This window comes from Pseudophryne corroboree, chromosome 11 (assembly GCF_028390025.1).
Source record: "Pseudophryne corroboree isolate aPseCor3 chromosome 11, aPseCor3.hap2, whole genome shotgun sequence".
NCBI lineage: Eukaryota > Metazoa > Chordata > Amphibia > Anura > Myobatrachidae > Pseudophryne > Pseudophryne corroboree.
Window position 1 is genome coordinate 166,365,890 of NC_086454.1, and position 23,719 is coordinate 166,389,608.

The 23,719-nt window shown below is 32.5% G+C and overlaps 11 non-coding genes across 11 annotated transcripts; all 11 read right to left on the bottom strand.

Moving 5' to 3' along the window:
- Positions 1 to 947: 947 nt before the first annotated feature.
- Positions 948 to 1,021, bottom strand: TRNAI-AAU (transfer RNA isoleucine (anticodon AAU)). Its single transcript has one exon. It is a non-coding gene; the product is annotated as a tRNA-Ile (tRNA).
- A 1,589-nt stretch (positions 1,022 to 2,610) lies between these two features.
- On the bottom strand, positions 2,611 to 2,684 carry TRNAI-AAU (transfer RNA isoleucine (anticodon AAU)). The gene has a single exon. It is a non-coding gene; the product is annotated as a tRNA-Ile (tRNA).
- Positions 2,685 to 4,273: 1,589 nt separating this feature from the next.
- On the bottom strand, positions 4,274 to 4,347 carry TRNAI-AAU (transfer RNA isoleucine (anticodon AAU)). Its single transcript has one exon. It is a non-coding gene; the product is annotated as a tRNA-Ile (tRNA).
- Positions 4,348 to 10,534: 6,187 nt separating this feature from the next.
- On the bottom strand, positions 10,535 to 10,608 carry TRNAI-AAU (transfer RNA isoleucine (anticodon AAU)). Its single transcript has one exon. It is a non-coding gene; the product is annotated as a tRNA-Ile (tRNA).
- A 1,584-nt stretch (positions 10,609 to 12,192) lies between these two features.
- On the bottom strand, positions 12,193 to 12,266 carry TRNAI-AAU (transfer RNA isoleucine (anticodon AAU)). Its single transcript has one exon. It is a non-coding gene; the product is annotated as a tRNA-Ile (tRNA).
- A 1,588-nt stretch (positions 12,267 to 13,854) lies between these two features.
- Positions 13,855 to 13,928, bottom strand: TRNAI-AAU (transfer RNA isoleucine (anticodon AAU)). The gene has a single exon. It is a non-coding gene; the product is annotated as a tRNA-Ile (tRNA).
- A 1,587-nt stretch (positions 13,929 to 15,515) lies between these two features.
- TRNAI-AAU (transfer RNA isoleucine (anticodon AAU)) lies at positions 15,516 to 15,589 on the bottom strand. Its single transcript has one exon. It is a non-coding gene; the product is annotated as a tRNA-Ile (tRNA).
- Positions 15,590 to 17,168: 1,579 nt separating this feature from the next.
- Positions 17,169 to 17,242, bottom strand: TRNAI-AAU (transfer RNA isoleucine (anticodon AAU)). Its single transcript has one exon. It is a non-coding gene; the product is annotated as a tRNA-Ile (tRNA).
- A 1,589-nt stretch (positions 17,243 to 18,831) lies between these two features.
- On the bottom strand, positions 18,832 to 18,905 carry TRNAI-AAU (transfer RNA isoleucine (anticodon AAU)). The gene has a single exon. It is a non-coding gene; the product is annotated as a tRNA-Ile (tRNA).
- Positions 18,906 to 20,494: 1,589 nt separating this feature from the next.
- On the bottom strand, positions 20,495 to 20,568 carry TRNAI-AAU (transfer RNA isoleucine (anticodon AAU)). The gene has a single exon. It is a non-coding gene; the product is annotated as a tRNA-Ile (tRNA).
- Positions 20,569 to 22,154: 1,586 nt separating this feature from the next.
- On the bottom strand, positions 22,155 to 22,228 carry TRNAI-AAU (transfer RNA isoleucine (anticodon AAU)). Its single transcript has one exon. It is a non-coding gene; the product is annotated as a tRNA-Ile (tRNA).
- Positions 22,229 to 23,719: the final 1,491 nt, after the last annotated feature.

The window sequence follows — 23,719 nt, forward strand, 5'->3', positions numbered from 1 at the left end:
GCTTGAAACAATTGTAAGTGGCTGATATGCAAATATGGAAATACAGAAAAACTGTCAATTCAATGCTAGGATAACATAAGGGGTGATGCTCCAACTGAAATTGGTCCTAGGCATTTAGGTTTCTAGTATCTATCTTCTCCTTTAAAAAATAGGTTACTTTTTATATATTATCATTGGGTTTGGACAAATATTCTACATAATACCTATTGCATCCCTGAGCTTATTAGAAACTTGAAATAATATATATAAAGTATTGAATTTCTTTTCTTTGCATTTAAAAGATGAGCGCACTTCAGTAGATGCCATTGCTCAGGTGAGGGTTCCATAATGTAATTGTTAGCACCCTTGACTTTGAATCTAGTAATCTGAATTCATATCTCGTGGGAGCTAACATTGTTTATTTTCCTCTTGTTCAAAGCTCCATTTTCATTCAATGTATGAGTATTGCAAATCTTCATTTAAAATTCATATAAATTCCATCATCTTCAGTGGTGTCCTTTGTTTAAACTCATTTTTAAACTTATCAAATCAGAAGTATGTCAAATATTTGGAAATAAGAAAAGATGCAATAAGAATGCAGAGATCCATTACTTGTGCTCTGGTCTTTAGAAATTCTCAATTTTTTTTTACTTCAGTGTGCACTAATGAGAGGGGAGCACATATCTTTTTCTTCTTCTAGTAACACCTAGTGCCCTCTATGTTTGAGCAGCAATATAATAACTAATTAATTTGCCCTTGCATATCTTAGTTATGCCATATTGCTTGATTTGAGACAAAAGTCACTGAGCCATGTAGAGAAAAATCTTCATCAGCCAAAGGATGACACTCCCACTGGCTTCTGATATGTATTTGAAGAGATTTTGTGATATATGTGTCTATGATGTTTTCAAGTATTCATGCACTCCACCGATGAGCTTATTCCATTCTTGTCTATCAAGAAAAGCAAATGGCCCATATGGGGATCGAACCCGTGACCCTGGCGTTATTAGCACCACGCTCTAACCAACTGAGCTAACCAGCCACAGATATCACTGCAAGCAAACACAAAACTGGCAAATGTACCTCAAAGCACAGATCATATTTTGTTTTTATAGCATTTCATTTTTCAAAAAAAAGCTTAAGCCATAGAGTCACTTGAAGCATGGGTATCATAAAAATGCTCCAGTTTCTTTCCACATTACAAAATAAAAATAAATATTAGATAGGATAATAACAAAGATTAAGGCATCTACTAATAGTATAAAAATAGACAATTTATTCAAGGAGTATATGCAAATCTAAGCAAAATCAATCTAAATAAACTAATACACAATTTTTAATTGTAAATTTACAGATTGTTGAAAAAGATAATCCCAGGATGTAATCCATTATGTATTAAATTTAGTATGTTTTACCAAGTTGTGTTTGAATAACTTTTAACACAAAAAAAAATATATTGGGGAAGTAACTTAATGTGCCCATTGGAAATAAAGAATGCTAGCCCATTTTGGAATGCAAAGCTTAAGAAAATACAAACTTCAATCCATAGGAAAGCACTTTTTATTCAGTCTACACTCTGTAATCATACTATAGCTTAATTTACAAATTGTGATGTCATTATCAGACTTAACTCACAAGAGACTTTCATCCTTGATCTATAAAAAAGGCAGTCCTCTGTTATAAAGCTTGAAACAATTGTAAGTGGCTGATATGCAAATATGGAAATACTGAAAAACTGTCAATTCAATGCTAGGATAACATAAGGGGTGATGCTCCAACTAAAATTGGTCCTAGGCATTTAGGTTTCTAGTATCTATCTTCTCCTTTAAAAAATAGGTTACTTTTTATATATTATCATTGGGTTTGGACAAATATTCTACATAATACCTATTGCATCCCTGAGCTTATTAGAAACTTAAAATAATATATATAAAGTATTGAATTTCTTTTCTTTGCATTTAAAAGATTAGCGCACTTCAGTGGATGCCGTTGCTCAGGTGAGGGTTCCATGGTGTAATTGTTAGCACCCTGGACTTTGAATCTAGTAATCTGAGTTCATATCTCATGGGAGCTAACATTGTTTATTTTCCTTTTGTTCAAAGCTCCATTTTCATTCAATGTATGAGTATTGCAAATCTTCATTTAAAATTCATATAAATTCCATCATCTTCAGTGGTGTCCTTTGTTTAAACTCATTTTTAAACTTATCAAATCAGAAGTATGTCAAATATTTGGAAATAAGAAAAGATGCAATAAGAATGCAGAGATCCATTACTTGTGCTCTGGTCTTTAGAAATTCTCCATTTTTTTTTACTTCAGTGTGCACTAATGAGAGGGGAGCACATATCTTCATCTACTTCTAGTAACACCTAGTGCCCTCTATGTTTGAGCAGCAATATAATAACTGATTAATTTGCCCTTGCATATCTTAGTTATGCCATATTGCTTGATTTGAGACAAAAGTCACTGAGCCACGTAGAGAAAAATCTTCATCAGCCAAAGGATGACACTCCCACTGTCTTCTGATATGTATTTGAAGAGATTTTGTGATATATGTGTCTATGATGTTTTCAAGTATTCATGCACTCCACCGATGAGCTTATTCCATTCTTGTCCATCAAGAAAAGCAAATGGCCCATACGGGGATCGAACCCGTGACCTTGGCGTTATTAGCACCACGCTCTAACCAACTGCGCTAACCGGCCACAGATATTACTGCAAGCACACACAAAACTGGCAAATATATCTCAAAGCACAGATCATATTTTGTTTTTATAGCATTTCATTTTTCAAAAAAAAGCTTAAGCCATAGAGTCACTTGAAGCATGGGTATCATAAAAATGCTCCAGTTTCTTTCCACATTACAAAATAAAAATAAATATTAGATAGGATAATTACAAAGATTAAGGCATCTAGTAATAGTATAAAAATAGACAATTTAGACTAGGAGTATATGCAAATCTAAGCAAAATCAGTCTAAAAAATCTAATACACAATTTTTAATTGTAAATTTACAGATTGTTGAAAAAGATATTCCCAGGATGTAATCCATTATGTATTAAATTTAGTATGTTTTACCAAGTTGTGTATGAATAACTTTTAACACAAAAAAATATATATTGGGGAAGAAGCTTAATGTGCCCATTGGAAATAAATAATGCTAGCCCATTTTGGAATGCAAAGCTTAAGAAAATACAAACTTCAATCCATAGGAAAGCACTTTTTATTCAGTCTACACTCTGTAATCATACTATAGCTTAATTTACAAATTGTGATGTCATTATCAGACTTAACTCACAAGAGACTTTCATCCTTGGTCTATAAAAAAGGCAGTCCTCTGTTATAAAGCTTGAAACAATTGTAAGTGGCTGATATGCAAATATGGAAATACAGAAAAACTGTCAATTCAATGCTAGGATAACATAAGGGGTGATGCTCCAACTGAAATTGGTCCTAGGCATTTAGGTTTCTAGTATCTATCTTCTCCTTTAAAAAATAGGTTACTTTTTATATATTATCATTGGGTTTGGACAAATATTCTACATAATACCTATTGCATCCCTGAGCTTATTAGAAACTTGAAATAATATATATAAAGTATTGAATTTCTTTTCTTTGCATTTAAAAGATGAGCGCACTTCAGTAGATGCCATTGCTCAGGTGAGGGTTCCATGGTGTAATTGTTAGCACCCTTGATTTTGAATCTAGTAATCTGAATTCATATCTCGTGGGAGCTAACATTGTTTATTTTCCTCTTGTTCAAAGCTCCATTTTCATTCAATGTATGAGTATTGCAAATCTTCATTTAAAATTCATATAAATTCCATCATCTTCAGTGGTGTCCTTTGTTTAAACTCATTTTTAAACTTATCAAATCAGAAGTATGTCAAATATTTGGAAATAAGAAAAGATGCAATAAGAATGCAGAGATCCATTACTTGTGCTCTGGTCTTTAGAAATTCTCCATTTTTTTTTACTTCAGTGTGCACTAATGAGAGGGGAGCACATATCTTCTTCTTCTTCTAGTAACACCTAGTGCCCTCTATGTTTGAGCAGAAATATAATAACTAATTAATTTGCCCTTGCATATCTTAGTTATGCCATATTGCTTGATTTGAGACAAAAGTCACTGAGCCATGTAGAGAAAAATCTTCATCAGCCAAAGGATGACACTCCCACTGGCTTCTGATATGTATTTGAAGAGACTTTGTGATATATGTGTCTATGATGTTTTCAAGTATTCATGCACTCCACCGATGAGCTTATTCCATTCTTGTCCATCAAGAAAAGCAAATGGCCCATACGGGGATCGAACCCGTGACCTTGGCGTTATTAGCACCACGTTCTAACCAACTGAGCTAACCAGCCACAGATATCACTGCAAGCAAACACAAAACTGGCAAATGTACCTCAAAGCACAGATCATATTTTGTTTTTATAGCATTTCATTTTTCAAAAAAAAGCTTAAGCCATAGAGTCACTTGAAGCATGGGTATCATAAAAATGCTCCAGTTTCTTTCCACATTACAAAATAAAAATAAATATTAGATAGGATAATAACAAAGATTAAGGCATCTACTAATAGTATAAAAATAGACAATTTAGACAAGGAGTATATGCAAATCTAAGCAAAATCAATCTAAAAAATCTAATACACAATTTTTAATTGTAAATTTACAGATTGTTGAAAAAGATAATCCAGGATGTAATCCATTATGTATTAAATTTAGTATGTTTTACCAAGATGTGTATGAATAACTTTTAACACAAAAAAATATATATTGGGGAAGTAGCTTAATGTGCCCATTGGAAATAAAGAATGCTAGCCCATTTTGGAATGCAACGCTTAAGAAAATACAAACTTCAATCCATAGGAAAGCACTTTTTATTCAGTCTACACTCTGTAATCATACTATAGCTTAATTTACAAATTTTGATGTCATTATCAGACTTAACTCAAAAGAGACTTTCATCCTTGGTCTATAAAAAAGGCAGTCCTCTGTTATAAAGCTTGAAACAATTGTAAGTGGCTGATATGCAAATATGGAAATACTGAAAAACTGTCAATTCAATGCTAGGATAACATAAGGGGTGATGCTCCAACTGAAATTGGTCCTAGGCATTTAGGTTTCTAGTATCTATCTTCTCCTTTAAAAAATAGGTTACTTTTTATATATTATCATTGGGTTTGGACAAATATTCTACATAATACCTATTGCATCCCTGAGCTTATTAGAAACTTGAAATAATATATATAAAGTATTGAATTTCTTTTCTTTGCATTTAAAAGATGAGCACACTTCAGTAGATGCCATTGCTCAGGTGAGGGTTCCATGGTGTAATTGTTAGCACCCTGGACTTTGAATCTAGTAATCTGAGTTCATATCTCGTGGGAGCTAACATTGTTTATTTTCCTTTTGTTCAAAGCTCCATTTTCATTCAATGTATGAGTATTGCAAATCTTCATTTAAAATTCATATAAATTCCATCATCTTCAGTGGTGTCCTTTGTTTAAACTCATTTTTAAACTTAGCAAATCAAAAGTATGTCAAATATTAGGAAATAAGAAAAGATGCAATAAGAATGCAGAGATCCATTACTTGTGCTCGGGTCTTTAGAAATTCTCCATTTTTTTACTTCAGTGTGCACTAATGAGAGGGGAGCACATATCTTCTTCTTCTTCTAGTAACACCTAGTGCCCTCTATATTTGAGCAGCAATATAATAACTGATTAATTTGCCCTTGCATATCTTAGTTATGCCATATTGCTTGATTTGAGACAAAAGTCACTGAGCCACGTAGAAAAAAATCTTCATCAGCCAAAGGATGACACTCCCACTGGCTTCTGATATGTATTTGAAGAGATTTTGTGATATATGTGTCTATGATGTTTTCAAGTATTCATGCACTCCACCGATGAGCTTATTCCATTCTTGTCCATCAAGAAAAGCAAATGGCCCATACTGGGAACGAACCCGTGACCTTGGCGTTATTAGCACCACGCTCTAACCAACTGCGCTAACCGGCCACAGATATTACTGCAAGCACACACAAAACTGGCAAATATATCTCAAAGCACAGATCATATTTTGTTTTTATAGCATTTCATTTTTCAAAAAAAAGCTTAAGCCATAGAGTCACTTGAAGCATGGGTATCATAAAAATGCTCCAGTTTCTTTCCACATTACAAAATAAAAATAAATATTAGATAGGATAATTACAAAGATTAAGGCATCTAGTAATAGTATAAAAATAGACAATTTAGACTAGGAGTATATGCAAATCTAAGCAAAATCAATCTAAAAAATCTAATACACAATTTTTAATTGTAAATTTACAGATTGTTGAAAAAGATATTCCCAGGATGTAATCCATTATGTATTAAATTTAGTATGTTTTACCAAGTTGTGTATGAATAACTTTTAACACAAAAAAATATATATTGAGGAAGAAGCTTAATGTGCCCATTGGAAATAAATAATGCTAGCCCATTTTGGAATGCAAAGCTTAAGAAAATACAAACTTCAATCCATAGGAAAGCACTTTTTATTCAGTCTACACTCTGTAATCATACTATAGCTTAATTTACAAATTGTGATGTCATTATCAGACTTAACTCACAAGAGACTTTCATCCTTGGTCTATAAAAAAGGCAATCATCTGTTATAAAGCTTGAAACAATTGTAAATGGCTGATATGCAAATATGGAAATACAGAAAAACAGTCAATTCAATGCTAGGATAACATAAGGGGTGATGCTCCAACTGAAATTGGTCCTAGGCATTTAGGTTTCTAGTATCTATCTTCTCCTTTAAAAAATAGGTTACTTTTTATATATTATCATTGGGTTTGGACAAATATTCTACATAATACCTATTGCATCCCTGAGCTTATTAGAAACTTGAAATAATATATATAAAGTATTGAATTTCTTTTCTTTGCATTTAAAAGATGAGCGCACTTCAGTAGATGCCATTGCTCAGGTGAGGGTTCCATGGTGTAATTGTTAGCAACCTTGACTTTGAATCTAGTAATCTGAGTTCATATCTCGTGGGAGCTAACATTGTTTATTTTCCTTTTGTTCAAAGCTCCATTTTCATTCAATGTATGAGTATTGCAAATCTTCATTTAAAATTCATATAAATTCCATCATCTTCAGTGGTGTCCTTTGTTTAAACTCATTTTTAAACTTATCAAATCAGAAGTATTTCAAATATTTGGAAATAAGAAAAGATGCAATAAGAATGCAGAGATCCATTACTTGTGCTCTGCTCTTTAGAAATTCTCCATTTTCTTTTACTTCAGTGTGCACTAATGAGAGGGGAGCACATATCTTCTTCTTCTTCTTCTAGTAACACCTAGTGCCCTCTATGTTTGAGCAGCAATATAACTGTTTAATTTGCCCTTGCATATCTTACTTATGCCATATTGCTTGATTTGAGACAAAAGTCACTGAGCCATGTAGAGAAAAATCGCTCTAACCAACTGAGCTAACCGGCCACAGATATCACTGCAAGCAAACACAAAACTGGCAAATGTACCTCAAAGCACAGATCATATTTTGTTTTTATAGCATTTCATTTTTCAAAAAAAAGCTTAAGCCATAGAGTCACTTGAAGCATGGGTATCATAAAAATGCTCCAGTTTCTTTCCACATTACAAAATAAAAATAAATATTAGATAGGATAATAACAAAGATTAAGGCATCTACTAATAGTATAAAAATAGACAATTTAGACAAGGAGTATATGCAAATCTAAGCAAAATCAATCTAAAAAATCTAATACACAATTTTTAATTGTAAATTTACAGATTGTTGAAAAAGATAATCCAGGATGTAATCCATTATGTATTAAATTTAGTATGTTTTACCAAGATGTGTATGAATAACTTTTAACACAAAAAAATATATATTGGGGAAGTAGCTTAATGTGCCCATTGGAAATAAAGAATGCTAGCCCATTTTGGAATGCAACGCTTAAGAAAATACAAACTTCAATCCATAGGAAAGCACTTTTTATTCAGTCTACACTCTGTAATCATACTATAGCTTAATTTACAAATTTTGATGTCATTATCAGACTTAACTCAAAAGAGACTTTCATCCTTGGTCTATAAAAAAGGCAGTCCTCTGTTATAAAGCTTGAAACAATTGTAAGTGGCTGATATGCAAATATGGAAATACTGAAAAACTGTCAATTCAATGCTAGGATAACATAAGGGGTGATGCTCCAACTGAAATTGGTCCTAGGCATTTAGGTTTCTAGTATCTATCTTCTCCTTTAAAAAATAGGTTACTTTTTATATATTATCATTGGGTTTGGACAAATATTCTACATAATACCTATTGCATCCCTGAGCTTATTAGAAACTTGAAATAATATATATAAAGTATTGAATTTCTTTTCTTTGCATTTAAAAGATGAGCACACTTCAGTAGATGCCATTGCTCAGGTGAGGGTTCCATGGTGTAATTGTTAGCAACCTTGACTTTGAATCTAGTAATCTGAGTTCATATCTCGTGGGAGCTAACATTGTTTATTTTCCTTTTGTTCAAAGCTCCATTTTCATTCAATGTATGAGTATTGCAAATCTTCATTTAAAATTCATATAAATTCCATCATCTTCAGTGGTGTCCTTTGTTTAAACTCATTTTTAAACTTATCAAATCAGAAGTATTTCAAATATTTGGAAATAAGAAAAGATGCAATAAGAATGCAGAGATCCATTACTTGTGCTCTGCTCTTTAGAAATTCTCCATTTTCTTTTACTTCAGTGTGCACTAATGAGAGGGGAGCACATATCTTCTTCTTCTTCTAGTAACACCTAGTGCCCTCTATGTTTGAGCAGCAATATAACTGTTTAATTTGCCCTTGCATATCTTACTTATGCCATATTGCTTGATTTGAGACAAAAGTCACTGAGCCATGTAGAGAAAAATCGCTCTAACCAACTGAGCTAACCGGCCACAGATATCACTGCAAGCAAACACAAAACTGGCAAATGTACCTCAAAGCACAGATCATATTTTGTTTTTATAGCATTTCATTTTTAAAAAAAAAGCTTAAGCCATAGAGTCACTTGAAGCATGGGTATCATAAAAATGCTCCAGTTTCTTTCCACATTACAAAATAAAAATAAATATTAGATAGGATAATAACAAAGATTAAGGCATCTACTAATAGTATAAAAATAGACAATTTAGACAAGGAGTATATGCAAATCTAAGCAAAATCAATCTAAAAAATCTAATACACAATTTTTAATTGTAAATTTACAGATTGTTGAAAAAGATAATCCAGGATGTAATCCATTATGTATTAAATTTAGTATGTTTTACCAAGATGTGTATGAATAACTTTTAACACAAAAAAATATATATTGGGGAAGTAGCTTAATGTGCCCATTGGAAATAAAGAATGCTAGCCCATTTTGGAATGCAACGCTTAAGAAAATACAAACTTCAATCCATAGGAAAGCACTTTTTATTCAGTCTACACTCTGTAATCATACTATAGCTCAATTTACAAATTTTGATGTCATTATCAGACTTAACTCAAAAGAGACTTTCATCCTTGGTCTATAAAAAAGGCAGTCCTCTGTTATAAAGCTTGAAACAATTGTAAGTGGCTGATATGCAAATATGGAAATACTGAAAAACTGTCAATTCAATGCTAGGATAACATAAGGGGTGATGCTCCAACTGAAATTGGTCCTAGGCATTTAGGTTTCTAGTATCTATCTTCTCCTTTAAAAAATAGGTTACTTTTTATATATTATCATTGGGTTTGGACAAATATTCTACATAATACCTATTGCATCCCTGAGCTTATTAGAAACTTGAAATAATATATATAAAGTATTGAATTTCTTTTCTTTGCATTTAAAAGATGAGCACACTTCAGTAGATGCCATTGCTCAGGTGAGGGTTCCATGGTGTAATTGTTAGCACCCTGGACTTTGAATCTAGTAATCTGAGTTCATATCTCGTGGGAGCTAACATTGTTTATTTTCCTTTTGTTTAAAGCTCCATTTTCATTCAATGTATGAGTATTGCAAATCTTCATTTAAAATTCATATAAATTCCATCATCTTCAGTGGTGTCCTTTGTTTAAACTCATTTTTAAACTTAGCAAATCAGAAGTATGTCAAATATTAGGAAATAAGAAAAGATGCAATAAGAATGCAGAGATCCATTACTTGTGCTCGGGTCTTTAGAGATTCTCCATTTTTTTTACTTCAGTGTGCACTAATGAGAGGGGAGCACATATCTTCTTCTTCTTCTAGTAACACCTAGTGCCCTCTATATTTGAGCAGCAATATAATAACTGATTAATTTGCCCTTGCATATCTTAGTTATGCCATATTGCTTGATTTGAGACAAAAGTCACTGAGCCACGTAGAAAAAAATCTTCATCAGCCAAAGGATGACACTCCCACTGGCTTCTGATATGTATTTGAAGAGATTTTGTGATATATGTGTCTATGATGTTTTCAAGTATTCATGCACTCCACCGATGAGCTTATTCCATTCTTGTCCATCAAGAAAAGCAAATGGCCCATACGGGGATCGAACCTGTGACCTTGGCATTATTAGCACCACGCTCTAACCAACTGCGCTAACCGGCCACAGATATTACTGCAAGCAAACACAAAACTGGCAAATATATCTCAAAGCACAGATCATATTTTGTTTTTATAGCATTTCATTTTTCAAAAAAAAAGCTTAAGCCATAGAGTCACTTGAAGCATGGGTATCATAAAAATGCTCCAGTTTCTTTCCACATTACAAAATAAAAATAAATATTAGATAGGATAATTACAAAGATTAAGGCATCTAGTAATAGTATAAAAATAGACAATTTAGACTAGGAGTATATGCAAATCTAAGCAAAATCAATCTAAAAAATCTAATACACAATTTTTAATTGTAAATTTACAGATTGTTGAAAAAGATAATCCAGGATGTAATCCATTATGTATTAAATTTAGTATGTTTTACCAAGTTGTGTATGAATAACTTTTAACACAAAAAAATAAATATTGGGGAAGTAGCTTAATGTGCCTATTGGAAATAAAGAATGCTAGCCCATTTTGGAATGCAAAGCTTAAGAAAATACAAACTTCAATCCATAGGAAAGTACTTTTTATTCAGTCTACACTCTGTAATCATACTATAGCTTAATTTACAAATTTTGATGTCATTATCAGACTTAACTAGACTTTCATCCTTGGTCTATAAAAAAGGCAGTCCTCTGTTATAAAGCTTGAAACAATTGTAAGTGGCTGATATGCAAATATGGAAATACTGAAAAACTGTCAATTCAATGCTAGGATAACATAAGGGGTGATGCTCCAACTGAAATTGGTCCTAGGCATTTAGGTTTCTAGTATCTATCTTCTCCTTTAAAAAAAATAGGTTACTTTTTATATATTATCATTGGGTTTGGACAAATATTCTACATAATACCTATTGCATCCCTGAGCTTATTAGAAACTTGAAATAATATATATAAAGTATTGAATTTCTTTTCTTTGCATTTAAAAGATGAGCACACTTCAGTAGATGCCATTGCTCAGGTGAGGGTTCCATGGTGTAATTGTTAGCACCCTGGACTTTGAATCTAGTAATCTGAGTTCATATCTCGTGGGAGCTAACATTGTTTATTTTCCTTTTGTTTAAAGCTCCATTTTCATTCAATGTATGAGTATTGCAAATCTTCATTTAAAATTCATATAAATTCCATCATCTTCAGTGGTGTCCTTTGTTTAAACTCATTTTTAAACTTATCAAATCAGAAGTATGTCAAATATTTGGAAATAAGAAAAGATGCAATAAGAATGCAGAGATCCATTACTTGTGCTCTGGTCTTTGGAAATTCTCCATTTTTTTTACTTCAGTGTGCACTAATGAGAGGGGAGCACATATCTTCTTCTTCTTCTAGTAACACCTAGTGCCCTCTATGTTTGAGCAGCAATATAATAACTGATTAATTTGCCCTTGCATATCTTAGTTATGCCATATTGCTTGATTTGAGACAAAAGTCACTGAGCCATGTAGAGAAAAATCTTCATCAGCCAAAGGATGACACTCCCACTGGCTTCTGATATGTATTTGAAGAGATTTTGTGATATATGTGTCTATGATGTTTTCAAGTATTCATGCACTCCACCGATGAGCTTATTCCATTCTTGTCCATCAAGAAAAGCAAATGGCCCATACGGGGATCGAACCCGTGACCTTGGCGTTATTAGCACCACGCTCTAACCAACTGAGCTAACCAGCCACAGGTATCACTGCAAGCAAACACAAAACTGGCAAATGTACCTCAAAGCACAGATCATATTTTGTTTTTATAGCATTTCATTTTTCAAAAAAAAGCTTAAGCCATAGAGTCACTTGAAGCATGGGTATCATAAAAATGCTCCAGTTTCTTTCCACATTACAAAATAAAAATAAATATTAGATAGGATAATAACAAAGATTAAGGCATCTACTAATAGTATAAAAATAGACAATTTAGACAAGGAGTATATGCAAATCTAAGCAAAATCAATCTAAAAAATCTAATACACAATTTTTAATTGTAAATTTACAGATTGTTGAAAAAGATAATCCAGGATGTAATCCATCATGTATTAAATTTAGTATGTTTTACCAAGTTGTGTATGAATAACTTTTAACACAAAAAAATATATATTGGGGAAGTAGCTTAATGTGCCCATTGGAAATAAAGAATGCTAGCCCATTTTGGAATGCAAAGCTTAAGAAAATACAAACTTCAATCCATAGGAAAGCACTTTTTATTCAGTCTACACTCTGTAATCATACTATAGCTTAATTTACAAATTGTGATGTCATTATCAGACTTAACTCACAAGAGACTTTCATCCTTGGTCTATAAAAAAGGCAGTCCTCTGTTATAAAGCTTGAAACAATTGTAAGTGGCTGATATGCAAATATGGAAATACAGAAAAACTGTCAATTCAATGCTAGGATAACATAAGGGGTGATGCTCCAACTGAAATTGGTCCTAGGCATTTAGGTTTCTAGTATCTATCTTCTCCTTTAAAAAATAGGTTACTTTTTATATATTATCATTGGGTTTGGACAAATATTCTACATAATACCTATTGCATCCCTGAGCTTATTAGAAACTTGAAATAATATATATAAAGTATTGAATTTCTTTTCTTTGCATTTAAAAGATGAGCGCACTTCAGTAGATGCCATTGCTCAGGTGAGGGTTCCATAATGTAATTGTTAGCACCCTTGACTTTGAATCTAGTAATCTGAATTCATATCTCGTGGGAGCTAACATTGTTTATTTTCCTCTTGTTCAAAGCTCCATTTTCATTCAATGTATGAGTATTGCAAATCTTCATTTAAAATTCATATAAATTCCATCATCTTCAGTGGTGTCCTTTGTTTAAACTCATTTTTAAACTTATCAAATCAGAAGTATGTCAAATATTTGGAAATAAGAAAAGATGCAATAAGAATGCAGAGATCCATTACTTGTGCTCTGGTCTTTAGAAATTCTCAATTTTTTTTTACTTCAGTGTGCACTAATGAGAGGGGAGCACATATCTTCTTCTTCTTCTAGTAACACCTAGTGCCCTCTATGTTTGAGCAGCAATATAATCACTAATTAATTTGCCCTTGCATATCTTAGTTATGCCATATTGCTTGATTTGAGACAAAAGTCACTGAGCCATGTAGAGAAAAATCTTCATCAGCCAAAGGATGACACTCCCACTGGCTTCTGATATGTATTTGAAGAGATTTTGTGATATATGTGTCTATGATGTTTTCAAGTATTCATGCACTCCACCGATGAGCTTATTCCATTCTTGTCCATCAAGAAAAGCAAATGGCCCATACGGGGATCGAACCCGTGACCTTGGCGTTATTAGCACCACGTTCTAACCAACTGAGCTAACCAGCCACAGATATCACTGCAAGCAAACACAAAACTGGCAAATGTACCTCAAAGCACAGATCATATTTTGTTTTTATAGCATTTCATTTTTCAAAAAAAAGCTTAAGCCATAGAGTCACTTGAAGCATGGGTATCATAAAAATGCTCCAGTTTCTTTCCACATTACAAAATAAAAATAAATATTAGATAGGATAATAACAAAGATTAAGGCATCTACTAATAGTATAAAAATAGACAATTTAGACAAGGAGTATATGCAAATCTAAGCAAAATCAATCTAAAAAATCTAATACACAATTTTTAATTGTAAATTTACAGATTGTTGAAAAAGATAATCCAGGATGTAATCCATTATGTATTAAATTTAGTATGTTTTACCAAGATGTGTATGAATAACTTTTAACACAAAAAAATATATATTGGGGAAGTAGCTTAATGTGCCCATTGGAAATAAAGAATGCTAGCCCATTTTGGAATGCAACGCTTAAGAAAATACAAACTTCAATCCATAGGAAAGCACTTTTTATTCAGTCTACACTCTGTAATCATACTATAGCTTAATTTACAAATTTTGATGTCATTATCAGACTTAACTCAAAAGAGACTTTCATCCTTGGTCTATAAAAAAGGCAGTCCTCTGTTATAAAGCTTGAAACAATTGTAAGTGGCTGATATGCAAATATGGAAATACTGAAAAACTGTCAATTCAATGCTAGGATAACATAAGGGGTGATGCTCCAACTGAAATTGGTCCTAGGCATTTAGGTTTCTAGTATCTATCTTCTCCTTTAAAAAATAGGTTACTTTTTATATATTATCATTGGGTTTGGACAAATATTCTACATAATACCTATTGCATCCCTGAGCTTATTAGAAACTTGAAATAATATATATAAAGTATTGAATTTCTTTTCTTTGCATTTAAAAGATGATCACACTTCAGTAGATGCCATTGCTCAGGTGAGGGTTCCATGGTGTAATTGTTAGCACCCTGGACTTTGAATCTAGTAATCTGAGTTCATATCTCGTGGGAGCTAACATTGTTTATTTTCCTTTTGTTCAAAGCTCCATTTTCATTCAATGTATGAGTATTGCAAATCTTCATTTAAAATTCATATAAATTCCATCATCTTCAGTGGTGTCCTTTGTTTAAACTCATTTTTAAACTTATCAAATCAGAAGTATGTCAAATATTTGGAAATAAGAAAAGATGCAATAAGAATGCAGAGATCCATTACTTGTGCTCTGGTCTTTAGAAATTCTCCATTTTTTTTACTTCAGTGTGCACTAATGAGAGGGGAGCACATATCTTCTTCTTCTTCTAGTAACACCTAGTGCCCTCTTTGTTTGAGCAGCAATATAATAACTAATTAATTTGCCCTTGCATATCTTAGTTATGCCATATTGCTTGATTTGAGACAAAAGTCACTGAGCCATGTAGAGAAAAATCTTCATCAGCCAAAGGATGACACTCCCACTGGCTTCTGATATGTATTTGAAGAGATTTTGTGATATATGTGTCTATGATGTTTTCAAGTATTCATGCACTCCACCGATGAGCTTATTCCATTCTTGTCTATCAAGAAAAGCAAATGGCCCATATGGGGATCGAACCCGTGACCCTGGCGTTATTAGCACCACGCTCTAACCAACTGAGCTAACCAGCCACAGATATCACTGCAAGCAAACACAAAACTGGCAAATGTACCTCAAAGCACAGATCATATTTTGTTTTTATAGCATTTCATTTTTCAAAAAAAAGCTTAAGCCATAGAGTCACTTGAAGCATGGGTATCATAAAAATGCTCCAGTTTCTTTCCACATTACAAAATAAAAATAAATATTAGATAGGATAATTACAAAGATTAAGGCATCTAGTAATAGTATAAAAATAGACAATTTAGACTAGGAGTATATGCAAATCTAAGCAAAATCAATCTAAAAAATCTAATACACAATTTTTAATTGTAAATTTACAGATTGTTGAAAAAGATAATCCAGGATGTAATCCATTATGTATTAAATTTAGTATGTTTTACCAAGTTGTGTATGAATAACTTTTAACACAAAAAAAAAAAATTTGGGGAAGTAGCTTAATGTGCCTATTGGAAATAAAGAATGCTAGCCCATTTTGGAATGCAAAGCATAAGAAAATACAAACTTCAATCCATAGGAAAGCACTTTTTATTCAGTCTACACTCTGTAATCATACTATAGCTTAATTTACAAATTGTGATGTCATTATCAGACTTAACTCACAAGAGACTTTCATCCTTGATCTATAAAAAAGGCAGTCCTCTGTTATAAAGCTTGAAACAATTGTAAGTGGCTGATATGCAAATATGGAAATACAGAAAAACTGTCAATTCAATGCTAGGATAACATAAGGGGTGATGCTCCAACTGAAATTGGTCCTAGGCATTTAGGTTTCTAGTATCTATCTTCTCCTTTAAAAAATAGGTTACTTTTTATATATTATCATTGGGTTTGGACAAATATTCTACATAATACCTATTGCATCCCTGAGCTTATTAGAAACTTGAAATAATATATATAAAGTATTGAATTTCTTTTCTTTGCATTTAAAAGATGAGCGCACTTCAGTAGATGCCATTGCTCAGGTGAGGGTTCCATGGTGTAATTGTTAGCACCCTGGACTTTGAATCTAGTAATCTGAGTTCATATCTCGTAGGAGCTAACATTGTTTATTTTCCTTTTGTTCAAAGCTCCATTTTCATTCAATGTATGAGTATTGCAAATCTTCATTTAAAATTCATATAAATTCCATCATCTTCAGTGGTGTCCTTTGTTTAAACTCATTTTTAAACTTATCAAATCAGAAGTATGTCAAATATTTGGAAATAAGAAAAGATGCAATAAGAATCCATTACTTCTGCTCTGGTCTTTAGAAATTCTCCATTTTTTTTACTTCAGTGTGCACTAATGAGAGGGGAGCACATATCTTCTTCTTCTTCTAGTAACACCTAGTGCCCTCTATGTTTGAGCAGCAATATAATAACTGATTAATTTGCCCTTGCATATCTTAGTTATGCCATATTGCTTGATTTGAGACAAAAGTCACTGAGCCATGTAGAGAAAAATCTTCATCAGCCAAAGGATGACACTCCCACTGGCTTCTGATATGTATTTGAAGAGATTTTGTGATATATGTGTCTATGATGTTTTCAAGTATTCATGCACTCCACGGATGAGCTTATTCCATTCTTGTCCATCAAGAAAAGCAAATGGCCCATACGGGGATCGAACCCGAGACCTTGGCGTTATTAGCACCACGCTCTAACCAACTGAGCTAACCTGCCACAGATGTTACTGCAAGCAAACACAAAACTGGCAAATGTACCTCAAAGCACAGATCTGATTTTGTTTTTATAGCATTTCATTTTTCAAAAAAAAGCTTAAGCCATAGAGTCACTTGAAGCATGGGTATCATAAAAATGCTCCAGTTTCTTTCCACATTACAAAATAAAAATAAATATTAGATAGGATAATAACAAAGATTAAGGCATCTACTAATAGTATAAAAATAGACAATTTATTCAAGGAGTATATGCAAATCTAAGCAAAATCAATCTAAATAAACTAATACACAATTTTTAATTGCAAATTTACAGATTGTTGAAAAAGATAATCCCAGGATGTAATCCATTATGTATTAAATTTAGTATGTTTTACCAAGTTGTGTTTGAATAACTTTTAACACAAAAAAAAATATATTGGGGAAGTAACTTAATGTGCCCATTGGAAATAAAGAATGCTAGCCCATTTTGGAATGCAAAGCTTAAGAAAATACAAACTTCAATCCATAGGAAAGCACTTTTTATTCAGTCTACACTCTGTAATCATACTATAGCTTAATTTACAAATTGTGATGTCATTATCAGACTTAACTCACAAGAGACTTTCATCCTTGATCTATAAAAAAGGCAGTCCTCTGTTATAAAGCTTGAAACAATTGTAAGTGGCTGATATGCAAATATGGAAATACTGAAAAACTGTCAATTCAATGCTAGGATAACATAAGGGGTGATGCTCCAACTAAAATTGGTCCTAGGCATTTAGGTTTCTAGTATCTATCTTCTCCTTTAAAAAATAGGTTACTTTTTATATATTATCATTGGGTTTGGACAAATATTCTACATAATACCTATTGCATCCCTGAGCTTATTAGAAACTTAAAATAATATATATAAAGTATTGAATTTCTTTTCTTTGCATTTAAAAGATTAGCGCACTTCAGTGGATGCCGTTGCTCAGGTGAGGGTTCCATGGTGTAATTGTTAGCACCCTGGACTTTGAATCTAGTAATCTGAGTTCATATCTCATGGGAGCTAACATTGTTTATTTTCCTTTTGTTCAAAGCTCCATTTTCATTCAATGTATGAGTATTGCAAATCTTCATTTAAAATTCATATAAATTCCATCATCTTCAGTGGTGTCCTTTGTTTAAACTCATTTTTAAACTTATCAAATCAGAAGTATGTCAAATATTTGGAAATAAGAAAAGATGCAATAAGAATGCAGAGATCCATTACTTGTGCTCTGGTCTTTAGAAATTCTCCATTTTTTTTTACTTCAGTGTGCACTAATGAGAGGGGAGCACATATCTTCTTCTACTTCTAGTAACACCTAGTGCCCTCTATGTTTGAGCAGCAATATAATAACTGATTAATTTGCCCTTGCATATCTTAGTTATGCCATATTGCTTGATTTGAGACAAAAGTCACTGAGCCACGTAGAGAAAAATCTTCATCAGCCAAAGGATGACACTCCCACTGTCTTCTGATATGTATTTGAAGAGATTTTGTGATATATGTGTCTATAATGTTTTCAAGTATTCATGCACTCCACCGATGAGCTTATTCCATTCTTGTCCATCAAGAAAAGCAAATGGCCCATACGGGGATCGAACCCGTGACCTTGGCGTTATTAGCACCACGCTCTAACCAACTGCGCTAACCGGCCACAGATATTACTGCAAGCACACACAAAACTGGCAAATATATCTCAAAGCACAGATCATATTTTGTTTTTATAGCATTTCATTTTTCAAAAAAAAGCTTAAGCCATAGAGTCACTTGAAGCATGGGTATCATAAAAATGCTCCAGTTTCTTTCCACATTACAAAATAAAAATAAATATTAGATAGGATAATTACAAAGATTAAGGCATCTAGTAATAGTATAAAAATAGACAATTTAGACTAGGAGTATATGCAAATCTAAGCAAAATCATTCTAAAAAATCTAATACACAATTTTTAATTGTAAATTTACAGATTGTTGAAAAAGATATTCCCAGGATGTAATCCATTATGTATTAAATTTAGTATGTTTTACCAAGTTGTGTATGAATAACTTTTAACACAAAAAAATATATATTGGGGAAGAAGCTTAATGTGCCCATTGGAAATAAATAATGCTAGCCCATTTTGGAATGCAAAGCTTAAGAAAATACAAACTTCAATCCATAGGAAAGCACTTTTTATTCAGTCTACACTCTGTAATCATACTATAGCTTAATTTACAAATTGTGATGTCATTATCAGACTTAACTCACAAGAGACTTTCATCCTTGGTCTATAAAAAAGGCAGTCCTCTGTTATAAAGCTTGAAACAATTGTAAGTGGCTGATATGCAAATATGGAAATACAGAAAAACTGTCAATTCAATGCTAGGATAACATAAGGGGTGATGCTCCAACTGAAATTGGTCCTAGGCATTTAGGTTTCTAGTATCTATCTTCTCCTTTAAAAAATAGGTTACTTTTTATATATTATCATTGGGTTTGGACAAATATTCTACATAATACCTATTGCATCCCTGAGCTTATTAGAAACTTGAAATAATATATATAAAGTATTGAATTTCTTTTCTTTGCATTTAAAAGATGAGCGCACTTCAGTAGATGCCATTGCTCAGGTGAGGGTTCCATGGTGTAATTGTTAGCACCCTTGATTTTGAATCTAGTAATCTGAATTCATATCTCGTGGGAGCTAACATTGTTTATTTTCCTCTTGTTCAAAGCTCCATTTTCATTCAATGTATGAGTATTGCAAATCTTCATTTAAAATTCATATAAATTCCATCATCTTCAGTGGTGTCCTTTGTTTAAACTCATTTTTAAACTTATCAAATCAGAAGTATGTCAAATATTTGGAAATAAGAAAAGATGCAATAAGAATGCAGAGATCCATTACTTGTGCTCTGGTCTTTAGAAATTCTCCATTTTTTTTTACTTCAGTGTGCACTAATGAGAGGGGAGCACATATCTTCTTCTTCTTCTAGTAACACCTAGTGCCCTCTATGTTTGAGCAGCAATATAATAACTAATTAATTTGCCCTTGCATATCTTAGTTATGCCATATTGCTTGATTTGAGACAAAAGTCACTGAGCCATGTAGAGAAAAATCTTCATCAGCCAAAGGATGACACTCCCACTGGCTTCTGATATGTATTTGAAGAGACTTTGTGATATATGTGTCTATGATGTTTTCAAGTATTCATGCACTCCACCGATGAGCTTATTCCATTCTTGTCCATCAAGAAAAGCAAATGGCCCATACGGGGATCGAACCCGTGACCTTGGCGTTATTAGCACCACGTTCTAACCAACTGAGCTAACCAGCCACAGATATCACTGCAAGCAAACACAAAACTGGCAAATGTACCTCAAAGCACAGATCATATTTTGTTTTTATAGCATTTCATTTTTCAAAAAAAAGCTTAAGCCATAGAGTCACTTGAAGCATGGGTATCATAAAAATGCTCCAGTTTCTTTCCACATTACAAAATAAAAATAAATATTAGATAGGATAATAACAAAGATTAAGGCATCTACTAATAGTATAAAAATAGACAATTTAGACAAGGAGTATATGCAAATCTAAGCAAAATCAATCTAAAAAATCTAATACACAATTTTTAATTGTAAATTTACAGATTGTTGAAAAAGATAATCCAGGATGTAATCCATTATGTATTAAATTTAGTATGTTTTACCAAGATGTGTATGAATAACTTTTAACACAAAAAAATATATATTGGGGAAGTAGCTTAATGTGCCCATTGGAAATAAAGAATGCTAGCCCATTTTGGAATGCAACGCTTAAGAAAATACAAACTTCAATCCATAGGAAAGCACTTTTTATTCAGTCTACACTCTGTAATCATACTATAGCTTAATTTACAAATTTTGATGTCATTATCAGACTTAACTCAAAAGAGACTTTCATCCTTGGTCTATAAAAAAGGCAGTCCTCTGTTATAAAGCTTGAAACAATTGTAAGTGGCTGATATGCAAATATGGAAATACTGAAAAACTGTCAATTCAATGCTAGTATAACATAAGGGGTGATGCTCCAACTGAAATTGGTCCTAGGCATTTAGGTTTCTAGTATCTATCTTCTCCTTTAAAAAATAGGTTACTTTTTATATATTATCATTGGGTTTGGACAAATATTCTACATAATACCTATTGCATCCCTGAGCTTATTAGAAACTTGAAATAATATATATAAAGTATTGAATTTCTTTTCTTTGCATTTAAAAGATGAGCACACTTCAGTAGATGCCATTGCTCAGGTGAGGGTTCCATGGTGTAATTGTTAGCACCCTGGACTTTGAATCTAGTAATCTGAGTTCATATCTCGTGGGAGCTAACATTGTTTATTTTCCTTTTGTTCAAAGCTCCATTTTCATTCAATGTATGAGTATTGCAAATCTTCATTTAAAATTCATATAAATTCCATCATCTTCAGTGGTGTCCTTTGTTTAAACTCATTTTTAAACTTAGCAAATCAAAAGTATGTCAAATATTAGGAAATAAGAAAAGATGCAATAAGAATGCAGAGATCCATTACTTGTGCTCGGGTCTTTAGAAATTCTCCATTTTTTTACTTCAGTGTGCACTAATGAGAGGGGAGCACATATCTTCTTCTTCTTCTAGTAACACCTAGTGCCCTCTATATTTGAGCAGCAATATAATAACTGATTAATTTGCCCTTGCATATCTTAGTTATGCCATATTGCTTGATTTGAGACAAAAGCCACTGAGCCACGTAGAAAAAAATCTTCATCAGCCAAAGGATGACACTCCCACTGGCTTCTGATATGTATTTGAAGAGATTTTGTGATATATGTGTCTATGATGTTTTCAAGTATTCATGCACTCCACCGATGAGCTTATTCCATTCTTGTCCATCAAGAAAAGCAAATGGCCCATACGGGGATCGAACCTGTGACCTTGGCATTATTAGCACCACGCTCTAACCAACTGCGCTAACCGGCCACAGATATTACTGCAAGCAAACACAAAACTGGCAAATATATCTCAAAGCACAGATCATATTTTGTTTTTATAGCATTTCATTTTTCAAAAAAAAGCTTAAGCCATAGAGTCACTTGAAGCATGGGTATCATAAAAATGCTCCAGTTTCTTTCCACATTACAAAATAAAAATAAATATTAGATAGGATAATTACAAAGATTAAGGCATCTAGTAATAGTATAAAAATAGACAATTTAGACTAGGAGTATATGCAAATCTAAGCAAAATCAATCTAAAAAATCTAATACACAATTTTTAATTGTAAATTTACAGATTGTTGAAAAAGATAATCCAGGATGTAATCCATTATGTATTAAATTTAGTATGTTTTACCAAGTTGTGTATGAATAACTTTTAACACAAAAAAATAAATATTGGGAAAGTAGCTTAATGTGCCTATTGGAAATAAAGAATGCTAGCCCATTTTGGAATGCAAAGCTTAAGAAAATACAAACTTCAATCCATAGGAAAGCACTTTTTATTCAGTCTACACTCTGTAATCATACTATAGCTTAATTTACAAATTGTGATGTCATTATCAGACTTAACTCACAAGAGACTTTCATCCTTTGTCTATAAAAAAGGCAGTCCTCTGTTATAAAGCTTGAAACAATTGTAAGTGGCTGATATGCAAATATGGAAATACAGAAAAACTGTCAATTCAATGCTAGGATAACATAAGGGGTGATGCTCCAACTGAAATTGGTCCTAGGCATTTAGGTTTCTAGTATCTATCTTCTCCTTTAAAAAATAGGTTACTTTTTATATATTATCATTGGGTTTGGACAAATATTCTACATAATACCTATTGCATCCCTGAGCTTATTAGAAACTTGAAATAATATATATAAAGTATTGAATTTCTTTTCTTTGCATTTAAAAGATGAGCGCACTTCAGTAGATGCCATTGCTCAGGTGAGGGTTCCATGGTGTAATTGTTAGAACCCTGGACTTGGAATCTAGTAATCTGAGTTCATATCTCATGGGAGCTAACATTGTTTATTTTCCTTTTGTTCAAAGCTCCATTTTCATTCAATGTATGAGTATTGCAAATCTTCATTTAAAATTCATATAAATTCCATCATCTTCAGTGGTGTCCTTTGTTTAAACTCATTTTTAAACTTATCAAATCAGAAGTATGTCAAATATTTGGAAATAAGAAAAGATGCAATAAGAATCCATTACTTCTGCTCTGGTCTTTAGAAATTCTCCATTTTTTTTACTTCAGTGTGCACTAATGAGAGGGGAGCACATATCTTCTTCTTCTTCTAGTAACACCTAGTGCCCTCTATGTTTGAGCAGCAATATAATAACTGATTAATTTGCCCTTGCATATCTTAGTTATGCCATATTGCTTGATTTGAGACAAAAGTCACTGAGCCATGTAGAGAAAAATCTTCATCAGCCAAAGGATGACACTCCCACTGGCTTCTGATATGTATTTGAAGAGAT